Source organism: Odocoileus virginianus, chromosome 12 (genome assembly GCF_023699985.2).
Source record: "Odocoileus virginianus isolate 20LAN1187 ecotype Illinois chromosome 12, Ovbor_1.2, whole genome shotgun sequence".
Taxonomy (NCBI): domain Eukaryota; kingdom Metazoa; phylum Chordata; class Mammalia; order Artiodactyla; family Cervidae; genus Odocoileus; species Odocoileus virginianus.
The window spans coordinates 38,606,860-38,626,302 of NC_069685.1; positions in this window are offsets into that span (position 1 = coordinate 38,606,860).

Below are 19,443 nucleotides of genomic sequence, written 5' to 3' on the forward strand. Positions count from 1 at the left end.
GGAGAAGATAGAAGAGGAAAGGGAGCAGCAAAAGGAGGTTGCCTGTCTCACCCACCTGACATCACTGACTCCGCACATCAGCCCTAGAGGCTCATGATGTTTTCTAAGATTCCACCCTGGTTAAGGGACACTCAGGCTCAGAAACATCCTCAAGGCACATTATGGAATTCAAGTTCTACTGGATTCCAAGACTTCAAACTTAGCTGTTATATGAAGCCACTTCTCAATGTGTTTTTCTTTGGAATATGTTTTTAATGTTTATTTTACATTGGAGTGGGTTTTCCCAGGTGGCTGAGTGGTAAAGAATCTGCCTGCCAATGCGGGAGACATGGGTGTGACCCCTGATTTGGGAAGATCTCCTAGAGAAGGAAATGGCAACCCCCTTCAGTGTTCTTGCCTGGGAGATCCCATGGACAGAAGAGCCTGGTGAGGTACCATCCATGGGGCTGCAAAAAGTCTGACATGATTTAGTGACTACAACAACAACATGGTGGAGCATTGCTGATTAATTCATTTGGATCTTTAATTTTTTTAACAATAAGAAGTTCTTCCTTGATACACACTTACACAGATAATACATGCATACATATGCCTATAAATCTTAAGATAGACAGAAAACAAAAATGCTATCTTTGTAGAGATAGAGGATGAATACTCCAATAACTTTCTGAGGTTATCTTTTTAAAATAACCTCCAAGGAACTAGAGATAAACAGTTTTGGTCTTTTTTATATATATATATATATATATATATATATATATATATATATGTCAGAATTCAATTCATAGAAACTAATGAGGTAAATACACATTCATATACTTAAGAAAACTTTGGCACAATAGTCAGTTGACTGTAGGATGTTACTATGGGGTGAATATAGAAATGCATTTGAATGATCACTAAATCAGTGTTTGGTATTTTCAGAACTTTGAGTACTTTGTCTGGATAGTAACTTTCAGTTACTGACCAATAAGTATCACTGGCCATTCTCTGAAGGAGAGAAAGAAACAAGTTGATTCTAGTATGCTTCCTGTCTCCATGCTGGTCATTCATGTTTGGGTCTCTGTTTGGTCCATCTGATCTGGTCCTGGATCTCTCCCTTGTGCTTTGGACACCAGCATTCAGGCTGCTCTTTGGCAATCTTTAGGTGAAGGCACAGTCCTCAAGAAGGGTGGTTGTTCATCTTTCAGATGGACACTGATGGCCCTCATTGAGCTTGAGCTAAGAAGTGGGATCTTGTCCAGTTCAAGTGTATAGTTGCAGAACCCCTTTCTGCATCACCTTGTGCTCAAATCTACTAACAAACAGAACACATCATCATCATAACTCTCCTCTATGTTTCTAAATGAAAAACTCAGAAATTGACCAGGTATGAGGCTTATTTGAATGTTTCAGTAATATTCCAGATTTTGTAAAAAGTAAGAAAGATTCCCAAAAGGGGCAAGCATAAATATCTAGGACAGATGAGCTGAAATAAATATATGAGCTGAAATAAATAAATATATGAGCTGAATAAATAAATAAATTCCTTAATTTAATCAAAGAGTTTTCATACAGCTAATATGTACATTAACAGTTTCTGAAAGCAAGAAAAACAAGATGGGAAAAGCAAGAAGAGAAGAATCTGTCAGAGACATGTTAACTATACAATATGAATTTTAAGTATAACTACAACATGTCTAAAATAGAAGGTATAAAGTTTATCCTATGTAGTTTTCAGAATTATTAGAAATTCCAAATAATTCCGCTAAATACTAGTATATTTACATACTACCTGTGTAAATAATAAAAACTGTGAATCACGGTAATTACTGTTTTTACTTCACATCCATTTGCTGCTGACATAAAAAAATAAGAATTCTTTTACTGATTCCATTATATGCATTTCTGATGACTGGTTACATACACAAAAACTATTCAATAAAAATGTTTCCGAGTCCTAGGTGATAAATGCTCTGAGTTCAAAATACAATATGTGATTTCTCATAACTAATATAATTCATGCTTAAATTCCTTCTCTGGTGAAATATTTAGTGGATAATTTCTTATGCACTTTTTTTCTTTGAAAAGCAGAGAATCTTTCATTTGGAAAAGGTCTTATGGAAATGTCCAGAAGGAACAAATTCACCACATATCAAAAGAAGCCCTGCAGGCAATGCTCCACTGAAAAGTGGAGCTTTAGTTTAAAAAAAATTCAGAGACTTATTTGTTGGTTCAAAATGACATATATATATTTTTTCTTTTCAGTTCAGTGAACCTTAGAATGATTCCTAAAACAATTTAACGCCTTTCTCATCTGTTTCTAATTACAGAGCTCTTTGCTAAAAAGTACAGTGAATTGATATTTAGCACATACCCATGTGGTCTCTGTAATGTGTGCGAATTCTCCATCATCTACTATGTAGTTTCCACACTTGAACATATGCGAATAGATGTGCTTTGAGAAGAAAAATAAACACGCACGTTTTCTTAGGGCCGTAATTATGTTCTTTTATTTCATTTCTACACACTGCGCTGACTATATTAAGCATGACATTTTAGAAAATGAAATTAGCAATAACCTATTGCCAGACTAGTAATTCTCCAATTCATCCTTTGATTCTAGGACTCCTAGATGTGGATGTGACACATCCACACAACTAATTAACTGATCATCCCATGCACATGCTCCTTCTCTTACCCATTAGAATAATTGGAGGTTGAAAAAAAAAGCCACATAGTCTGTAAGTGCTTTATTATTTCTGAGAGAACTGGGCAGACCCCTCTTTCATGTGGCTCACACCTACACATCTCTCTACCATTTGGTTTGCTAATTTCACTTCCTTGTTAATGCTTACCCTGATGGCTTTGTTTGAAGTTGCTGCCCTTCCATCTTCTTCTCTTATCTCGCTTTTCTTTTTCACTTTCCTCAGCACTTACTGACATTCTAATATTTCATGAGAGCAAAGATCTCTGTTTAACACATTGGTAGACCCCAAACCTCTAGAACAGTGCCTGGCATGTAGTTCATTGTCACTCAACTTTTGCTGAATGAATGAGCTTTCATTCACCAGTGAGAAAACTAGGGCATGAGATGTTAGTTTGCCATGATTATACGACTGGGAAGAGGGCACTTGGTTTCCAGTCTCAGCTCCTCACTAAGGTCTTTCTTGTCCTCATGGAGATAAACATTCTCCCACTTAAGCACCCTGGCACTTTGATGCACCAACTCCCCACTGGAGCAAACATATTTTGCCTTGTCATGGAACAATATTAAAAACAAATTGACTAGAAAACTGAGTGTTGATAAAATATTCTTTCTTAAAAAACTAAACTGTTATAAATACTCTCTGACATCTATTGGTGGTGGGCCTAGCAATATCACAAGCGGATTGGATCATTTTCATTATTATTACTAATACCTCTTCTATTTTGCGCTGAACCTTCTCCCCTCAAGTGCATATGTTCAACTCCCAACCCCCAGCACTTCAGAATCTGGTTGGACATGGAGAAAGAGGTGATTAAAGACAAATGAGGTCATGTGGGTGGACTCCATTCCAACTGGCCAGTTTCCTTCTAAGAAGAGTCTAGTACACAGGCCCAGAGACCGAGGGGCAGCCATGTGAGGATACAGTGAAAAGGCAGTCATCAGTAAGCCAAAGAGAGAAGGACCCCTATGAGAAATTAAATCTGCCCCCAGACTGAACTTGAACTTCTAGCCTCCAGAACTCAAGAAAAAGAAAAAACAAACAAACAAAACTTAAGCCACCCAGTATGCAGTATTTTATTATGGCTGCTTTAGCAATCTATTCATGAAATAAAGTAAATAATTATCATTATTATTAAAGACGTACAGAAATAAAATTTCCTCTTCTTGAAATTTGTGTGCATATGTGTGTGTATACCAGTAAATAAAATAAAACTTTTTGAAAAGCGATGAATTTACTTTTCACTACATTAATGTGCATTTTTAAAGACAAAAGGGGGAGATCCATGAAGAAATGCTTTCAAGAACAGAGAATTCCACATGCTTCAGAGAACTTTCTACACAAAGATGGATAGAATTAAAATTCTGCATCTTCTTTATTATTTATTTCAAATCTACTATTTAAATACAGGGATTTTTTAAATTGTACAGAGATTGAATACATTACTTCCAGCCAAAAAAAAAGTTTGGTTATTTCAACACTGTTAGGAGTTTACTATCAAAGCAAATGTGTGTAGCCCTTTACACATATGCATAAATTATTTAGAATTTAGACCAAGAAAAGACTTTATGGGATGCGAGAACTACTTTAACATTGATATTGTCTAAAATTGTCAGTACATTGTGATGATAAAAAGCCAACTTGATGTTTTATTATCCATTTTATTTTTTTAGTTTATGTTTTTTGTTTATGTTTATTTTTTATATTTATGTTTATTTATTTTATTTATATTTTATTTACCTATTTATTTATATTTATAAATATATTTATTTTTATTTTTATTTATGTTTATTTCTGTTTTATTATCCATCTTATAATTTTCCATTGGCAATGTGTTTCTGATTACTGAATTGCCTCCCCTCAAAGCCCTAAGTCCTTTTTAATTTTAAATATGTCTTTAAGTTTCTGCTTCAATGGGGATCTTTCCAATAATCGTTTTCAAATTAAATCTGCTTTTTTTAAAATGAGGATTCACTGGCCTGGTTGAATACTGACAAAGTGAACCATCCTTTTGGCTATGTTGTGTGATGACCCATTTTTTCATCGAGTCATTTTTTCTCATGTAATTTTGAAAATTCCTGTTAGGCACAGGCCTGTGATTCAGTCCTGTTTGGATACAGGTGCCGTCATCCTGACAGAAATGTGCTGTGTAGGAGATTCTGTTTGGAGGTCTTCTTCTTTGTTGTCTGGAGTAAGTGCCTCCCTGTCTCTGGAGGAGAAACTCATGTTCCCCATGTGGTCCTCCTCTTCGTGCCAACAGCTTTGCTTAGAGATCACCTTGGAATAACATAAAGAGGCCTCACTCATTCTGAGTAAGTTTCCACCCAAAGGCAGAGGGATTGAAAAGACTGAGAGCAAAGCAGTATTGATGCTAAAATGCTCCTGTCCTTTGTTTACTTATTTGGTGGACAAATGCTAGTGTGCTAGGCATTTCTCTGACTTACTATGAACATATTTAATATCTGTCCCTGCAGTATGAGACTTCCTACTTCCACTGAGCAAATGGAATTGAGGCACAAAGCTGCAAAAAAAAAAAAAGGCAAAAAAAAAAAAAAAATGCCCAGGGTACAAAATTAACGGTTGGTTAAACCCATGTCTTTAACCAAAACACCTTTCTCCAGAACTTGATGCTAGCATCAAGTCTGTGCAGTTTCCACAGGAACACAGCCTTTCCCCACCCCCAAACAACCGCATGTTCTCTGATAGTTGGGTTAAGATAATTTCTGGAATCAAACACAGATCTCTCCCTGCACATTTTCAAAGATCTGTTTCTTGATACTGAGTCCAACTCACTTTCCATCTGCTGCAATTTGCCTTCTTCTTTGGGGAGAAATCTCTGTTCTTTATTTTGAGTCATTTCCTGCCATCTGGTCTCTGCTGGGATGACCCGTGACTTTTAAGTGGAATACCTCCCTGACAGTAAGTAGAGACCAAAAATTATGGGATTGCTTGGGAATTGAAGTGGATACACCACTAGAATATTGCTAGGTGCTTTTGAAAATGTATTTCTTAGGTAGGAGAAAGTTTGCAGATGTTTTTGGGAGATCAAGCATGTTGGAGATCATTTAACACTGATGCAGTTAAGTGTTGGAATCTAATCTTTAATGTCTTCAAATTCATTTACTCCACTGTTATTTCCAAGAATGTCAGTTCTACAGAGTTTGTTTTTATCTTTCTTGATATCCTTGATGCCAATCTGCTACCACATAAGATGTCCTACTCTCTTCTAGATGGATCCATTCAAATATATTTTATTTTCTCTTGTTTCTTATTTTATTCTAGAAATAATAAAAAAAAAAAAAAAGACTTTTCTCTCTCAGTAACAGAGTAAAAAGAGAGAATACTAAAAACCCAGGACAGGGTAGTTCACAGTGAGAGAAAAGAGGGTGTGAGGAAGTATTGAAGGAATGAGAAGTAGGTTGAATTCTTGGGCCTACAGAGAAACTTTCAAGTGGAAGGAATGCTCTAGTGCCAAGTACCAAGAGTTGCAAAACAATGATGAAATTTCAAAGCTCTTGGGATGCAAACAGAATTGCTTTAGAGACTTACCTGCACAATTAGAGCAGGGAGGAGTCAGAATGACCTTTTAGTTTTACTTTTCTATTATAAAGTCTCTGTTACCTTTCTTGTAAAATGTATTTTATTAAACTGTAGACTCTAAGGAGTTTTATGTGGAGTAGTTGTAATTCTTCGAGAGAACATAAAGTGTCAAGCTGCCACATCAGGCTTACAGAAACCAGAGATTCTTAACCAGTCCTAAATCCTACTGATAATGCAAAAGATACTGGCAATCGCAAGGCACAGGCCCAAGACGGAGACACCTGAGGCTACAGTGGATGCTCTGTTTCAAATGTAACCTGTAAGGTTGTAAGTGATACATGTAGAAATGAAAGATAACTTGGAGCGTATTCTGGTGGTTAATTTCACATGTCATGTGCACCACAAGGGTACGCAGATGTTTGCTCAAACATTATTCTGGATTTATCTGTGAGGGTGTTTATGGATGAGATTAACACTTGAATCTATAGACTGAGGAAAGAAGATCATCCTTCCTAGTGTGGTTGGACCTCATCCGATCAGTCAAAGTTGTTGCTCAAATAGAACAACTGTCTTTCTTACGAGTAACAGGGAACTCCTCCAGCCTGACTTCCTTGATCCGGGGCATCAGTTTCTTTCTGACTTGGATGACAGCTACACCCTTGGCTTTCTTGGTTCTCAGGCCTTTGGTCTGGAACTTCCTTGTCAGTTCAGGGTCTCTATCAACTGAGGACCTTGGAATTCTCAGCCTCCATTACTGCATGAGCCAGTTTCTTATAATAAATATATGGTCATTCTTAATTAGACATACACATATATATTTTTTTGTTCACTTCTTCCTGAGAGAAAATTTTTTTTCTTTTAACCCCAAAATGAAAGAAAAGAAAAAATAAAACAAATATATTTAATTTATATAATTTAATATGTAAATTTATCAATGATATAATTTACACAATTTTATAAATTATACATTCTACATATATATTAATTTTATATGTAATATAGAATTTACATATAATTTATATATATACACATATGGCTTCATCCATTCTTGGGATTCTGTTTCTCCACAGAACTCTAGCATATATATGAAGAGAGTCATATCAAAAATGGAAGATCTTTCCTTTCTACTCCATGTACTACACAGCTTATGTAAAATTTTCTAGTGAGCTATGTGTGTCCATAGATACATAAATTTGAAACTCCCTTACTGTGTATATCCTGCTAAAACTTTTTACTGATTCTGCATTCCCTGCATTATCTCTTTTACTAGTAACTTCTATTAGTGTTCACTAGGAGGCCTGCAGTGCATGTTCTATTTCAGAGTGTTTCTGGAAAAGGGAGAAATAAGTCTCAGGACCACAGGGGACCTTCCTCCTCTGCCTTTCATCACTCATGGTGTGCCTTGCTGAACAATGGCATTCATATCCCAGAGGAGACCCAGACACCGGGCAACCCTAAAGTCTCAGATTTAGGACGAGTGACATGGCCTTTCCTATGTGAAAGGACAGTTCTATCTAATTCTTAAGACTCCACTTACATGCAGACTCTGATGAGAGAGAGAAAAATATCATTTCCATACTTGGGACCTTGCTTACAGAAAATAATGGTTCTCTATGTGGTTTCTAAAGCATGGGACATGTAAGGAAAGGAGACCCCAGAAAGGGTCCTGAAGAGGTAGAGACACCAGAAGGCAGTGACCACCAAATGGGGTGTCTTTGCTTAGGGCAGTCCTAGAATTTTCAACCCACAGTTCAGGGCCACGAGAGCTGTGTGTACACATGAGTGGGAAGAGAAATGTGACCACGGAAGTGCTTCAGCTTGGTCTCTAGGCTGTTGGTTCAGGAAAAGTAAACATCATCTGATGAGTCAGTGTAGTGTATCTTCCTTCCAACACAGTATACACACACACACTCAGTTTTCACCCCACTCACATAAATAAGTGATTAGGCAGAAGTAATCCTCCCTCCAGGGTGGATAAGGAAAAAAGTTTTGCAGCTTCCTCCAACATGGTTTAATTATTCAGACTCTCACCAAATGTTTTACATCAGATCTCAAATCTCTTGGCATCACAAGAAACAGAATCCTACATAACACATTGGGCAGCCTATTAATGGGGAAGAAATTTATGTCAAGAATTTTTCTTCTTTTCAAGATGAGTAGATATGTTATGATCCTCTGATTTCAGTTAATTACTTTCTAACTTCAAATTCATGTTTATACGGTGAAAAAAACAGATGATCTACTTTGAAGGGCCATGCAGTACTTTTAATGATGAGGATGTGTGCATTAAATGACAAAAAGAAAAACGTAGAATTATAAGATATAGTAGAGAGCAAAATATTTTAAATGCTGCATCTTTTTCAAAAATTTGTCTCTTGTTTACAAAATATTGCTTGAAACAAAATAGTCTCTCCCTTATACAGTACCAATACACACAAATATATTGATGCTAAGGAGTTGACAAAGAGCTTTATTTTATGTGGTTTTTATATACCAGGATTTACGTAAGTGGATAAATTCATGTGAAATTTACATTTTTAGTGCTCTTTAAAACTAATCTTAGAAAACACTTATCTTTGGTAAAGACAGTCTTTCTCTTACATGCAAGTCCAGCTAAATGTTTGTTCTTTTCCTGAAAGTAGAGAGAAAAATCTCAAGCTTTATAGACTTTCAACAAATGTTTTCATACCAATTTATAGTCAGCAACACAGAACAGTGAGTTTCACTTATTTTAGGAACACCAGTCATTAGAACACAGACTTTGACAGAAAATTTTGGCTGTTAGCTCAAAAATGTTATTTCTCTAGTCCTGGAGAATTTGCTTATTTTCTCTAATTCACTGTTTCCTAGTAACCAAATAACTAACTCATATTTTTTATTGGAAAATCATATAAAAGCAATTACTCATTTCCATAGTGATTATAACAAATGCTAAAAATACTACCATTGTTTTTAAAATTAAATGCAAATGAACAAGAACATATATGTTATTACATATGTATGAAATTATTATATTTAAATATATAAAGAAGAATCTATATATTAAAGACATATATATCCTTTTGAGGAGCAAATAGTTCACTACCATCAACATATTAATTTTTCCCCCTTATTTTTCATTTTAAAAATACAGGTTTTCATATCAAGCATCTTCACAAGGCTTTCACTTATTATTATTTAGCATTTGTACTTGGCAAATTTTACCAATTAAATTTCAAAGTATTGCTCATAAACTTCACAAGGCAGCATGACTTTTGGTTCAGAAATTAGAAATCAGGTAACTCTGGAAAGAGTGGTTGACTGATCTCAAAATATAGCTGTTAAATACATGTGCAAATCATGTCTCAAATTTCAACTAAAGACTGTGATTCTTACCATGTCAAAACGTCTATACATGAGCTGTTTTTTTTTTTTTTCTATAGAGGTATTCTAGAGAATAAGGAAAACAAGCAAATATGTCTTTTAATTCTGTCAATAATTCTGACATTATTTGTTATACTGCATTTGTTTTATAGGAATTATTCATTAATAAATTCAAAATACTAAACCTACAAAGCACACTAAAATTCTATCAACTGGAGATTTGCCCAAAGATCCATTAATAAATAGAATATGAACATAAGTAAATATTTTAAAGTTTTTTTTTAAATAATCAGGTTTTGTTTTGTTTTTTTATTAACCTAGGCCATTGTTTTAGCATCATGAAACTATCTCACTATTGGAAATAATAGTTGAGAGAAAGGACACTAGACATTTGTGTGATTCTGATATTAAGATTTTTAAAAATATGAATTGAAAATTCTGAAATGCTAAAGGAACTTTTTTTTAAGCTAATGCCCAAAAGATATAAAGTTATTCATCTATAAAGTATTTTTAGAAATTCATTTTATATTGCTGGCAGAGTTTTAACTGGGGTGCTTTGAAGGATGATACAATAACTGGGTTAAGATCTGCATAAATGAAGCTCCTAGCTACTCCACATACTGCAGCTATGAGTGGGCAAGTACCACAGGCTCACTAGAAGTCAAGCCCCAGCAGTTGTATTCCCTTCTAAGCTGTAGTTTCTTCAATTCACCCTCAGCATTACTATCTATTAATATTTAATAACAGATGCAACAAAAGTGCCTAGAGGTCAGTGTATTGCCAATGCACTGAAGATTTTAACACTTTGAATAAAAACAGAAGGGCAGAGCCTTCTCATGCTTTGGAGACTGGAGTCATTTAGTTTTATAGGATGTGAAAAAGCAAATGGCAGACCCATAAAGAATTTATGGGGATAAATTCTTTACATATTTACTGCTTCAATAGAAACAAAAGAAGCCATTAAAAAGAGGATTTGCAGATACACATTACTATATGTAAAACAGATAAACCCAAAAGAATCTACTGAACAACACAGGGAATTTCAATCAGTTTCTTATAATAACTTATAATGGAAAAGAATAAAAAAGAATATATATTCTTTGTGTACATAACTGAATAACTTTGCTGTATACCTAAAGTAGCACAACATTGTAAATCAACTATATTAGGACTTTTTATTTTATTTTTTTTTCATTTATTCATTCATTTATTCAAGTCAAGGATGTAGACCTGCTTTCATTTTTTCAACAAACAGATGTTATGTGCCAGCAATCAGTGACTAGGACACAGCATGTTCCCTCAAGGAGCTCACAGTTCTGTGGGGGAGACAAATACATATACACTATTTATAAAAGGATGTGCTGCGCACGAGAGAGAAAGAGAGGAAGTGGGCTGGAGAGAAAGTTCTGATGATAACAAAGGAGTGACATCAAACGTAGCCACGGAGAGTGAGGACCACGAGATCAGGTGAGGCTTCCTGAAGAAAGCAGGGATCTTTCTTGGAGAATGGCTATAGCCAGATGAAAAAGGATGGGGTGGAGGGAAAATCTTTCCAGAGAGACTCAAGCGTGAAAGAAACAATTCTATGTGTGTCAGCCTGGAAAGCACATACGTGCAGGATGGCATGCTTGCTAGAGAGAGGGGAGCCACGTCTCAGTTGAGTGAGGAGGTGCGGCGGGCATTTTGTAGAAAGGTTGAGGAGGTAGACATTTTCATTTACACAAGTGTGGTTCCAGGGAGCACAGTGGAAGGAAGTCAGTAGTGGATGGATGGTGTGTAGGAGGAGGGAAGAAGCACGGGGCAGCAGGAGTGAGGGGGAGAGGAAACAAGGGAAGTTGAGTCCTCTGTCCTGTCTACAACTGTGACTGAGGAAATGAGAGATGGTTGGGCATGGTCGGCCTCAAATGTCTTAATTTGGGCATGAGCAACTCTGGCTGCAGAGTGAGCCGAGTCCCAGGCAGCCCTGGCTGAAAGGCAGTGAGGGCTGCCCACTCCAGTATTCTTGCCTGGGAAATTCCGTGGACAGAGCAGCCTGGCGGGCTACAGTCTATGGGGCCACAAAGAGTTGGGCATGACTGAGTATGCATGCTAGCCAAGCCCTCTGCTTGACAGTGGCTCTTCCATAGGCCTGGGGCACAGAGGGACTCCAGGAATCAGAGCTGTGCTCATCTTTGCTGATGTGTTCTTCAGCTTCCATGCTACAGTAGGCTCAACAAACATGAATCTGCTAATCCATAAAGTGGAGATGTCCATTGCATTTCTGCTTTCTCTTACTTCTTCCTGTAACTCTCTCTCTGTTATATCTTTAGTTGCATCACTCTACCTTTATCACTTTCTTTCATGGTGACATTGCAATGATTAATGCACTAAGAGGGCTTGTTTGGTGTTATAGGGGAGCTGTTACTCTGGCCTGAATTAGCTAGAGCTTTTCCTTTCTTTGAGTTCCAGAACTCTCAAGCAATTTATCGAACTGAAATAAAAGGACAATATATTGGAAACCCAAGGTTAGCCATTATAAATTTTGATATTAAAAAAATACATTACACTTTTGGAAGTCATTTTTTGCACTTAAATGAGTTCCAATTAAATAAATAGATTTTTTTTTATGTGAGAGATTAGCTTTATTTTTTAAAATTATTTTTTTTGGCTGCACTGGGTCTTCATTGCTGCACATGGGCTATAGAAAACTATAAAACACTGATGAAAGAAATCAAAGAGGACACAAACAGATGGAGAAATATACCATGTTCATGGATTGGAAGAATCAATATTGTGAAAATGACTATACTATCCAAAGCAATCTATAGATTCAATGCAATCCTTATCAAGCTACCAATGGTATTTTTCACAGAACTAGAACAGATAATTTCACAATTAGTATGGAAACACAAAAAACCTCGAACAGCCAAAGCAATCTTGAGAAAGAAGAATGGAACTGGAGGAAACAACCTGCCTACTCAGGCTCTACTACAAAGCCACAGTCATCAAGACAGTATGGCACTGGTGCAAAGACAGAAATATAGATCAAAGGAACAGAATAGAAAGCCCAGAGATAAACCCATGTACGTATGGACACCTTATCTTTGACAAAGGAGGCAAGAATATACAATAGAAAAAAGACAACCTCTTTAACAAGTGATGCTGGGAAAACTGGTCAACCACTTGTGAAAGAATGAAACTAGAACACTTTCTAATACCATACACAAAAATAAACTCAAAATGCATTAAAGATCTAAATGTAAGACCAGAAACTATAAAACTCCTAGAGGAGAACATAGGCAAAACACTCTCCGACGTAAATCACAGCAAGTTCCTCTATGACCCACCTCCCAGAATATTGGAAATAAAAATAAAAATAAACAAATGGGATTTAATTAAACTTAAAAGCTTTTGTACAACAAAGGAAACTATAAGCAGTGAAAAGACAGCCTTCAGAATGGGAGAAAATAATAGCAAATGAAGAAACAGACAAAGGATTAATCTCAAAAATATACAAGCAACTCCTGCAGCTCAATTCCAGAAAAATAAATGACTCAATCAAAAAAGGGCCAAAGAACTAAACAGACATTTTTCCAAAGAAGACATACAGATGGCTAACAAACACATGAAAAGATGCTCAACATCACTCATTATCAGAGAAATGCAAATCAAACCCACAATGAGGTACCATTACACGCCAGTCAGAATGGCTGCTATCCAAAAGTCTACAAGCAATAAATGCTGGAGAGGGTGTGGAGAAAAGGGAACCCTCTTACACTGTTGGTGGGAATGCAAACTAGTATAGTCACTATGGAGAACAGTGTGGAGATTCCTTAAAAAACTGGAAATAGAACTGCCATATGACCCATCAATCCCACTCCTAGGCATACACACCGAGGAAACCAGACCTGAAAGAGACACGTGTACCCCAGTGTTCATCACGGCACTGTTTATAATAGCCAGGACATGGAAGCAACCTAGTTACCCATCAGCAGACTAACGGATAAGAAAGCCATGGTACACATACACTGTGGAATATTACTTAGCCATTAAAAATAATACATCTGAACCAGTTTTAATGAGATGGATGAAACTGGAGCCCATTATACAGAGCGAAGTAAGCCAGAAAGACAAACACCAATATAGTATACTAACACATATATATAGAATTTAAAAAGATGGTAACGATAACCCTATATGCAGGTCAGAAAAAGAGACACAGATGTACAGAACAGGGTTTTGGACTCTGTGGGAGAAGGCAAGGGTGGGAAGATCTGAGAGAATAGCACTGAAGCATGTATATTATCAAGTGTGAAACAGATCGCCAGCGCAGGTTGGATGCATGAGACAAGTGCTCAGGGCTGGTGCACTGGGAAGACCCAGAGGGATGGGATGGGGAAGGAGGCTGGAGGGGGGATCGGGATGGGGAACACATGTAAATCCATGGCTGCTTTATGTCAATGTATGGCAACAACTACTACAATATTGTAAAGTAATTAGCCTCCAACTAATAAAAATAAATGAGAAGCCACCACAATGAGAGGCCCACACACAGCAACTAGAGAGTAGTCCCTGCTCACTGCAACTAGAGAAAACCCATGTGCAGCAATATTAAAACTTTTTAAATAAAATTTAAAAAAAAGAGTAAGAGGAGATGATGGGGTGATGTGTTTTGTTTTCAGATATAAATATCTGAATGTACTAGTCACAATGTAAGAGATTATATTGTACGTACACAGCAGCTCTATCACAGTTGATGTGAGAGTTGTATCAGATTTAACAAAGTAAAAGGCTTTATTTTTAATGTACCTCAGCCTTAACAATTGTTTATTATTAATATAATTCAAAGTTAGTGACTCAGAGAACAGAAAGTCCTCAGTAATTAGAGTACAATTTGCATTAGAAATTAAGACTTTTTCATATAGTTTCAAAGCCCAGCCTGTCAGATATACCTTTAGGAAAGTGATCTTCCAGGATGCAGTGTAGACTCATTCACAGCAGGAAGGGGTGGAAGAGAAAATATTCCAGTGTTGAAATTTCACTTCAATTGACAGATTTTTGAAGGTTCATTCCAGGTCCCAATTATATTTTTTATATTACATATATTTCTTAAAAATCCCAAGTAATTCTGAAGTCCACTAAAAAGAGATAAACCTTGATTATTGAATAAACTCCATCCTAGGCAAACTTGGTTCTGTTTATAGAAAGGTTGGAATCTTTTCTTTAGTAAAATTTAAGTTTTACTCTACGAGGATAGCTTTACCAGACATTTTGACATGAAAAACGCTCACCCTTTTAAAATCAAAACAGCATCTCACAGACAAAAGACTCGAATATTATGACAAGTGGGAAAAGAACAGATTTTTAAGATAAATATGACAAAGAAAATAAAGAATTAAGATTCCCCTGGAGAAGGGAAAGGCTACCCACTCCAGTATCTGGCCTGGATAATCCCAGGGACTGTATAGTCCTTGGGTCACAAAGAGTCGGACATGACTGAGCGAATTTCATGTTCACTTTTTACATGCCTTTTCACATTTGCAGATCTGAACTGTTACAGGATTAAATCTCTCACAAGATGTGGATTAATAAATCTTTATAAAACTGTGGCTTTAAAGTCAGATTAGCGTGACCATATGTTCATTTTTTACCTTTTTCTTCTTTTCTTTCTCTCCATTAGAAATAAATGTCTGAGTCTAAAAAATTGGCAGAAAGCAGGGAGGATTTAATGTAAAGAGAGGATGCATATGTATTATAGGAGGTTATGTTCTATGCATAGAATTTATGCTAAAAGCTGCATATTAAGACACGGAGAAATGTACAATTGGTATGATTTCAAATATGAGATAAAACATCACTTTAATATTCTCATGAAAGTAAAGTGAAAAGCCTTATGAAATAGGGTTTTATATGACTTAAAAATTGACAACAGGACAAAACACAATGACACAGGACAGATGAAAAGCAGAACACTTTGCCCCTACTTAAAGCTCCAAATAAGAAGAAGTGACCACATGGGCCATGCTGAGTCTTGTACCTGGAAGCAGGTAACAGAAGCTGGGCCTGTGGAAGGCAAGTGGCAGGTGAGGGATCACTAAATTTCAAGAACTCCATGTGGATTGGCTCACTGGAATAACATCTGGGGACTCTAGGACAGTGAGGATGCCCCTGAGTCTTGTACATAGTTCTAGAGAACGGGGTCAATACGAGAGGAGGCTGAGGTATATGCATAGAGACCCTTAAGAATGGAGTCTGATGGGGGAGGGATTAGGATGTGGGCTTAGCAAGCTGCTTGTGAAGGGGACTGGAATTTCCAGCCATGATTCAAAACTAAGTCAAGATATGACTTGTGAAATATTACATGAAAATCAATCTTCTGATATCTTGACATCAGTTTGAGCTCTATCATTCAGGATATATGAGTGACCTGAATACTAGAGGAGACTCTCTTAAACACTAAAGAAATCATGTTATATGACAGCAAAAAGGAGGAAGGGTTCACCGTGATGGCTCAGTGAGTAAAGAATCTGCTTGCAATGCAGGAGACACAGCAGATGCGGATTCCGTCCTGGGTTGGGATGATCCCCTGGAGTAGGAAATCGCAATCCACTCCAGTGTTCTTGCCTGGAGAATCCCACGAACAGAGGAGCTTGGCGGTATACAATCCATAAGGTCACAAAGAGTCAGACATGTCTATTAAGCACATAGGACAAAAAAAAAAAGGAAGGAGGAGGAGGAAAGCAAACAGAAGCATGAGGAGTAGCTGAGGCCAGCCCGCAGCAAGGCTCCTTTTGTTTGATGTTGATCTGAGAAAAGATCAATCACAGAAGGGACCTTCAGTCATATTTAGATGAATTCTGGAATTTACTAGATGTTTGGGTTATATTTGCTATGATGATGATGTTGCAAACACCTCCTTGATTAGCTAAGAACTATTAATAATCAAGTTTAGCCAATGAACACTGTTCACTTTAAATATTCAGATGCTCGAAACATGTGTATTATCTAGGGTGAAACAGATCACCAGCCCAGATTGGATGCATGAGACAAGTGCTCGGGGCTGGTGCACTGGGAAGACCCAGAGGGATCGGGTGGAGAGGGAGGTGGGAGGGTGGACTGGGATAGGAAATACATGTAAATCCATGGCTAATTCATTTCAATGAATGACAAAAACCACTGCAATGTTGTAAAGTAATTAGCCTCCAACTAATAAAAATAAATGGAAAAAAAAAACACAAAAAAACAAAAATAAATATTCAGATGCTGTGGGAATCTGAATGAGGAGAAATATAACCCTAACCTCTGCAGGTATAGTGACCTCAAGCCAAGCTCACTAACAGGTACCAGGCCACCCCAGGCACTTTGACAATGGTCTAGAACAAATTAATCAGCCCAAAGCAGCACCCCCAAGAAGGCCTCCAGGAATCCATAGTCATGCTGTGCCATTCTGCTGAAATCACTAAACGTTTTATAAGACTTAGAGGTTCTTCTGATGAAAAGACACAGCACAGCGACCCTGGAAAGATGGAAGCCAGACCCCTGTTACTTGCAGCTCAGAAAGAGTGGGGCTGCTATGCAGGGAGATGAAACTTTGTACCTGAGGAGCGGGGACAGAGGGCTGGAGGGGGATGGGGAAGTTTACCAATAGCAAGCAGGGTGGGATGAGCTATTTTGGGGGCTCCCTTGTCTTTGGCCAATTGAACAATTGTATGGACTCCAGGATGTAGAGCCTATTCCTTGTTGTCCGGTATCTGGTCCCTAGTTGCCTGGCTCTGGTCCCAGAATGTGTGGGGGTATTGGTTGGTTGAAAGACTATTGGCCCAGTGAGTGGGAAGTAACTAGGCTGGAGATTAGCAAGCTGCTTGCCAAAGGAAATCGAGTCTTTAGCCATGACATCAATATGGATTAAGGCAGTAATTGTAAAATACTGTTTTAAAATAGATGCCCTTGGTCGCATTATTTCACTTACATCAATATTTCAAGGAAACCTTCATTAATACCACAGATTTGGAAAAATGCTAGGTATTTATTCCTTCTTTGATTTCTTAAAATCAGTTTTCTCTTCTCAAGATTCAAAAAGATGGAGAAAGTAAAAAACATATGAGAAAACGGTGGGGCGGGGGGAGGGGGCGCGTTACATATTTTCCTGACAGTCTTTGTTTGTTAACTACCAAAATAATAGGCATTTTCTCCTTTATGTATCAGGGAGTGAATTGTGTCACATTTTTAATTTTGCTTACTTCCCTGGGGCTCAGATGGTAAAGCGTCTGGCTGCAATATGGGAGACGGGGATTTCAACTCCTGGGTCGGGAAGATCTCCTGGAGAAGGAAATGGCAACCCACTCCAGTATTCTTGCCTGGAAAAGTCCATGGACAGTGGAGCCTTGTGGGCTATAGTACATGGGGTCACAGAGAGTCAGACACGACTGAGCGACATCACTTTCACTTTGTGTTACGTGTACTTCTAGGGTTGGTGTTAAATATTTTAGAAAAAAACATTTCTAAAGATATTTAAAGATTTCTCCTTGAGAGTTAACTAGTTTTGGCCTTTGTGTTAGACTGTCAGATTCAAAATCCATACAACTCTATTTATCTTTTATTTTAGGTGCATTTCTTTCCTTATTCCTTTAGGAATATTTTAATAGTATATTTCAAAGTTGTAAATGACCTCAAAAGTATATATTAAAATATTTTCATATTTAATTGAGGGAATAACTGCATAGATTTAATCATTCAATCATTCAAGTTACATGGCCTGTGATGTAGCATGTTCAGAGCAGCAGTATTCAGGGTGGTCAAAAGGTCCAAACAACCCAAATATCCATCAAAGAATGAATGAATATACCAATATGAGTTATATAGCCAATGAAATATTTTTCAGCAAGAGAAAATACTGAAGAACTGATGTATCTGACAATATGGATGAACCTCAACAATATCATGCTAACTGAAAAAGTTTGATAATAAACATTGCATATTATATGGTCCCATTTATATAAAATATCCAGAAGAGGAAAATATATACAGACAAAAAGTGGATTAGAGGGTTCCTGGGGCTGTATTCTTGCTTTGAGAACCCCGTGAACAGTATGAAAAGGCAAAAAGATTCAACACTGAAAGATGAACTCTCCAGGTCTGTAGGTGACCAATATGCTACTAGAGAAGAGTGGAGAAATAGCTCCATAAAGAATGAAGAGGCTGAGCCAAAGCAAAAACAATGCCTAGTTGTGGATGTGACTGGTGATGGAAGTAAGTCTGAGGCTGTAAAGAACAATATTGCATAGGAACCTGGAATGTAAGATCCATGAAATGAGGTAAATTAGAAGTGGTCAAACAGGAGACGGCAAGAGTGAACATTGACATTTTAGGAATGAGTGAACTAAAATGGACCAGAATGGTCAAATTTAATTCAGATGACTACTACATATACCACTGTATATGAAGAAGAAGAAATGGAGTAGACCTCATAGTCAAAAAAAGGGTCGGAGTGTAGTACTTGTGTGCAGTCTCAAAACTGACACATGATCTCTGTTCATTTCCAAGGCAAACCTTTCAGTGTCACAACAATCCAAGTCTATGCCCCAACCACTAATGCTGAGGAAGCTGAAGTTGAATGGTTCTATGAAGACCTACAAGATCTTCTAGCACTAACACCAAAAAAGATGCCCTTTTTATAATAGAAGATTGGAATGCAAAAGCAGGAAGTCAAGAGATACCTGGAGTAACAGGCAAGTTTGGCATTGGAGTACAAAATGAAGTAGGGCAAAGGAAAGCAGAGCTTTGCCATGAGAACTGGTCACAGCAAACACCCTCTTCCAACAATGCAAGAGATTATTCTATACATGGACATCACCAGATGGTCAATACTGAAATC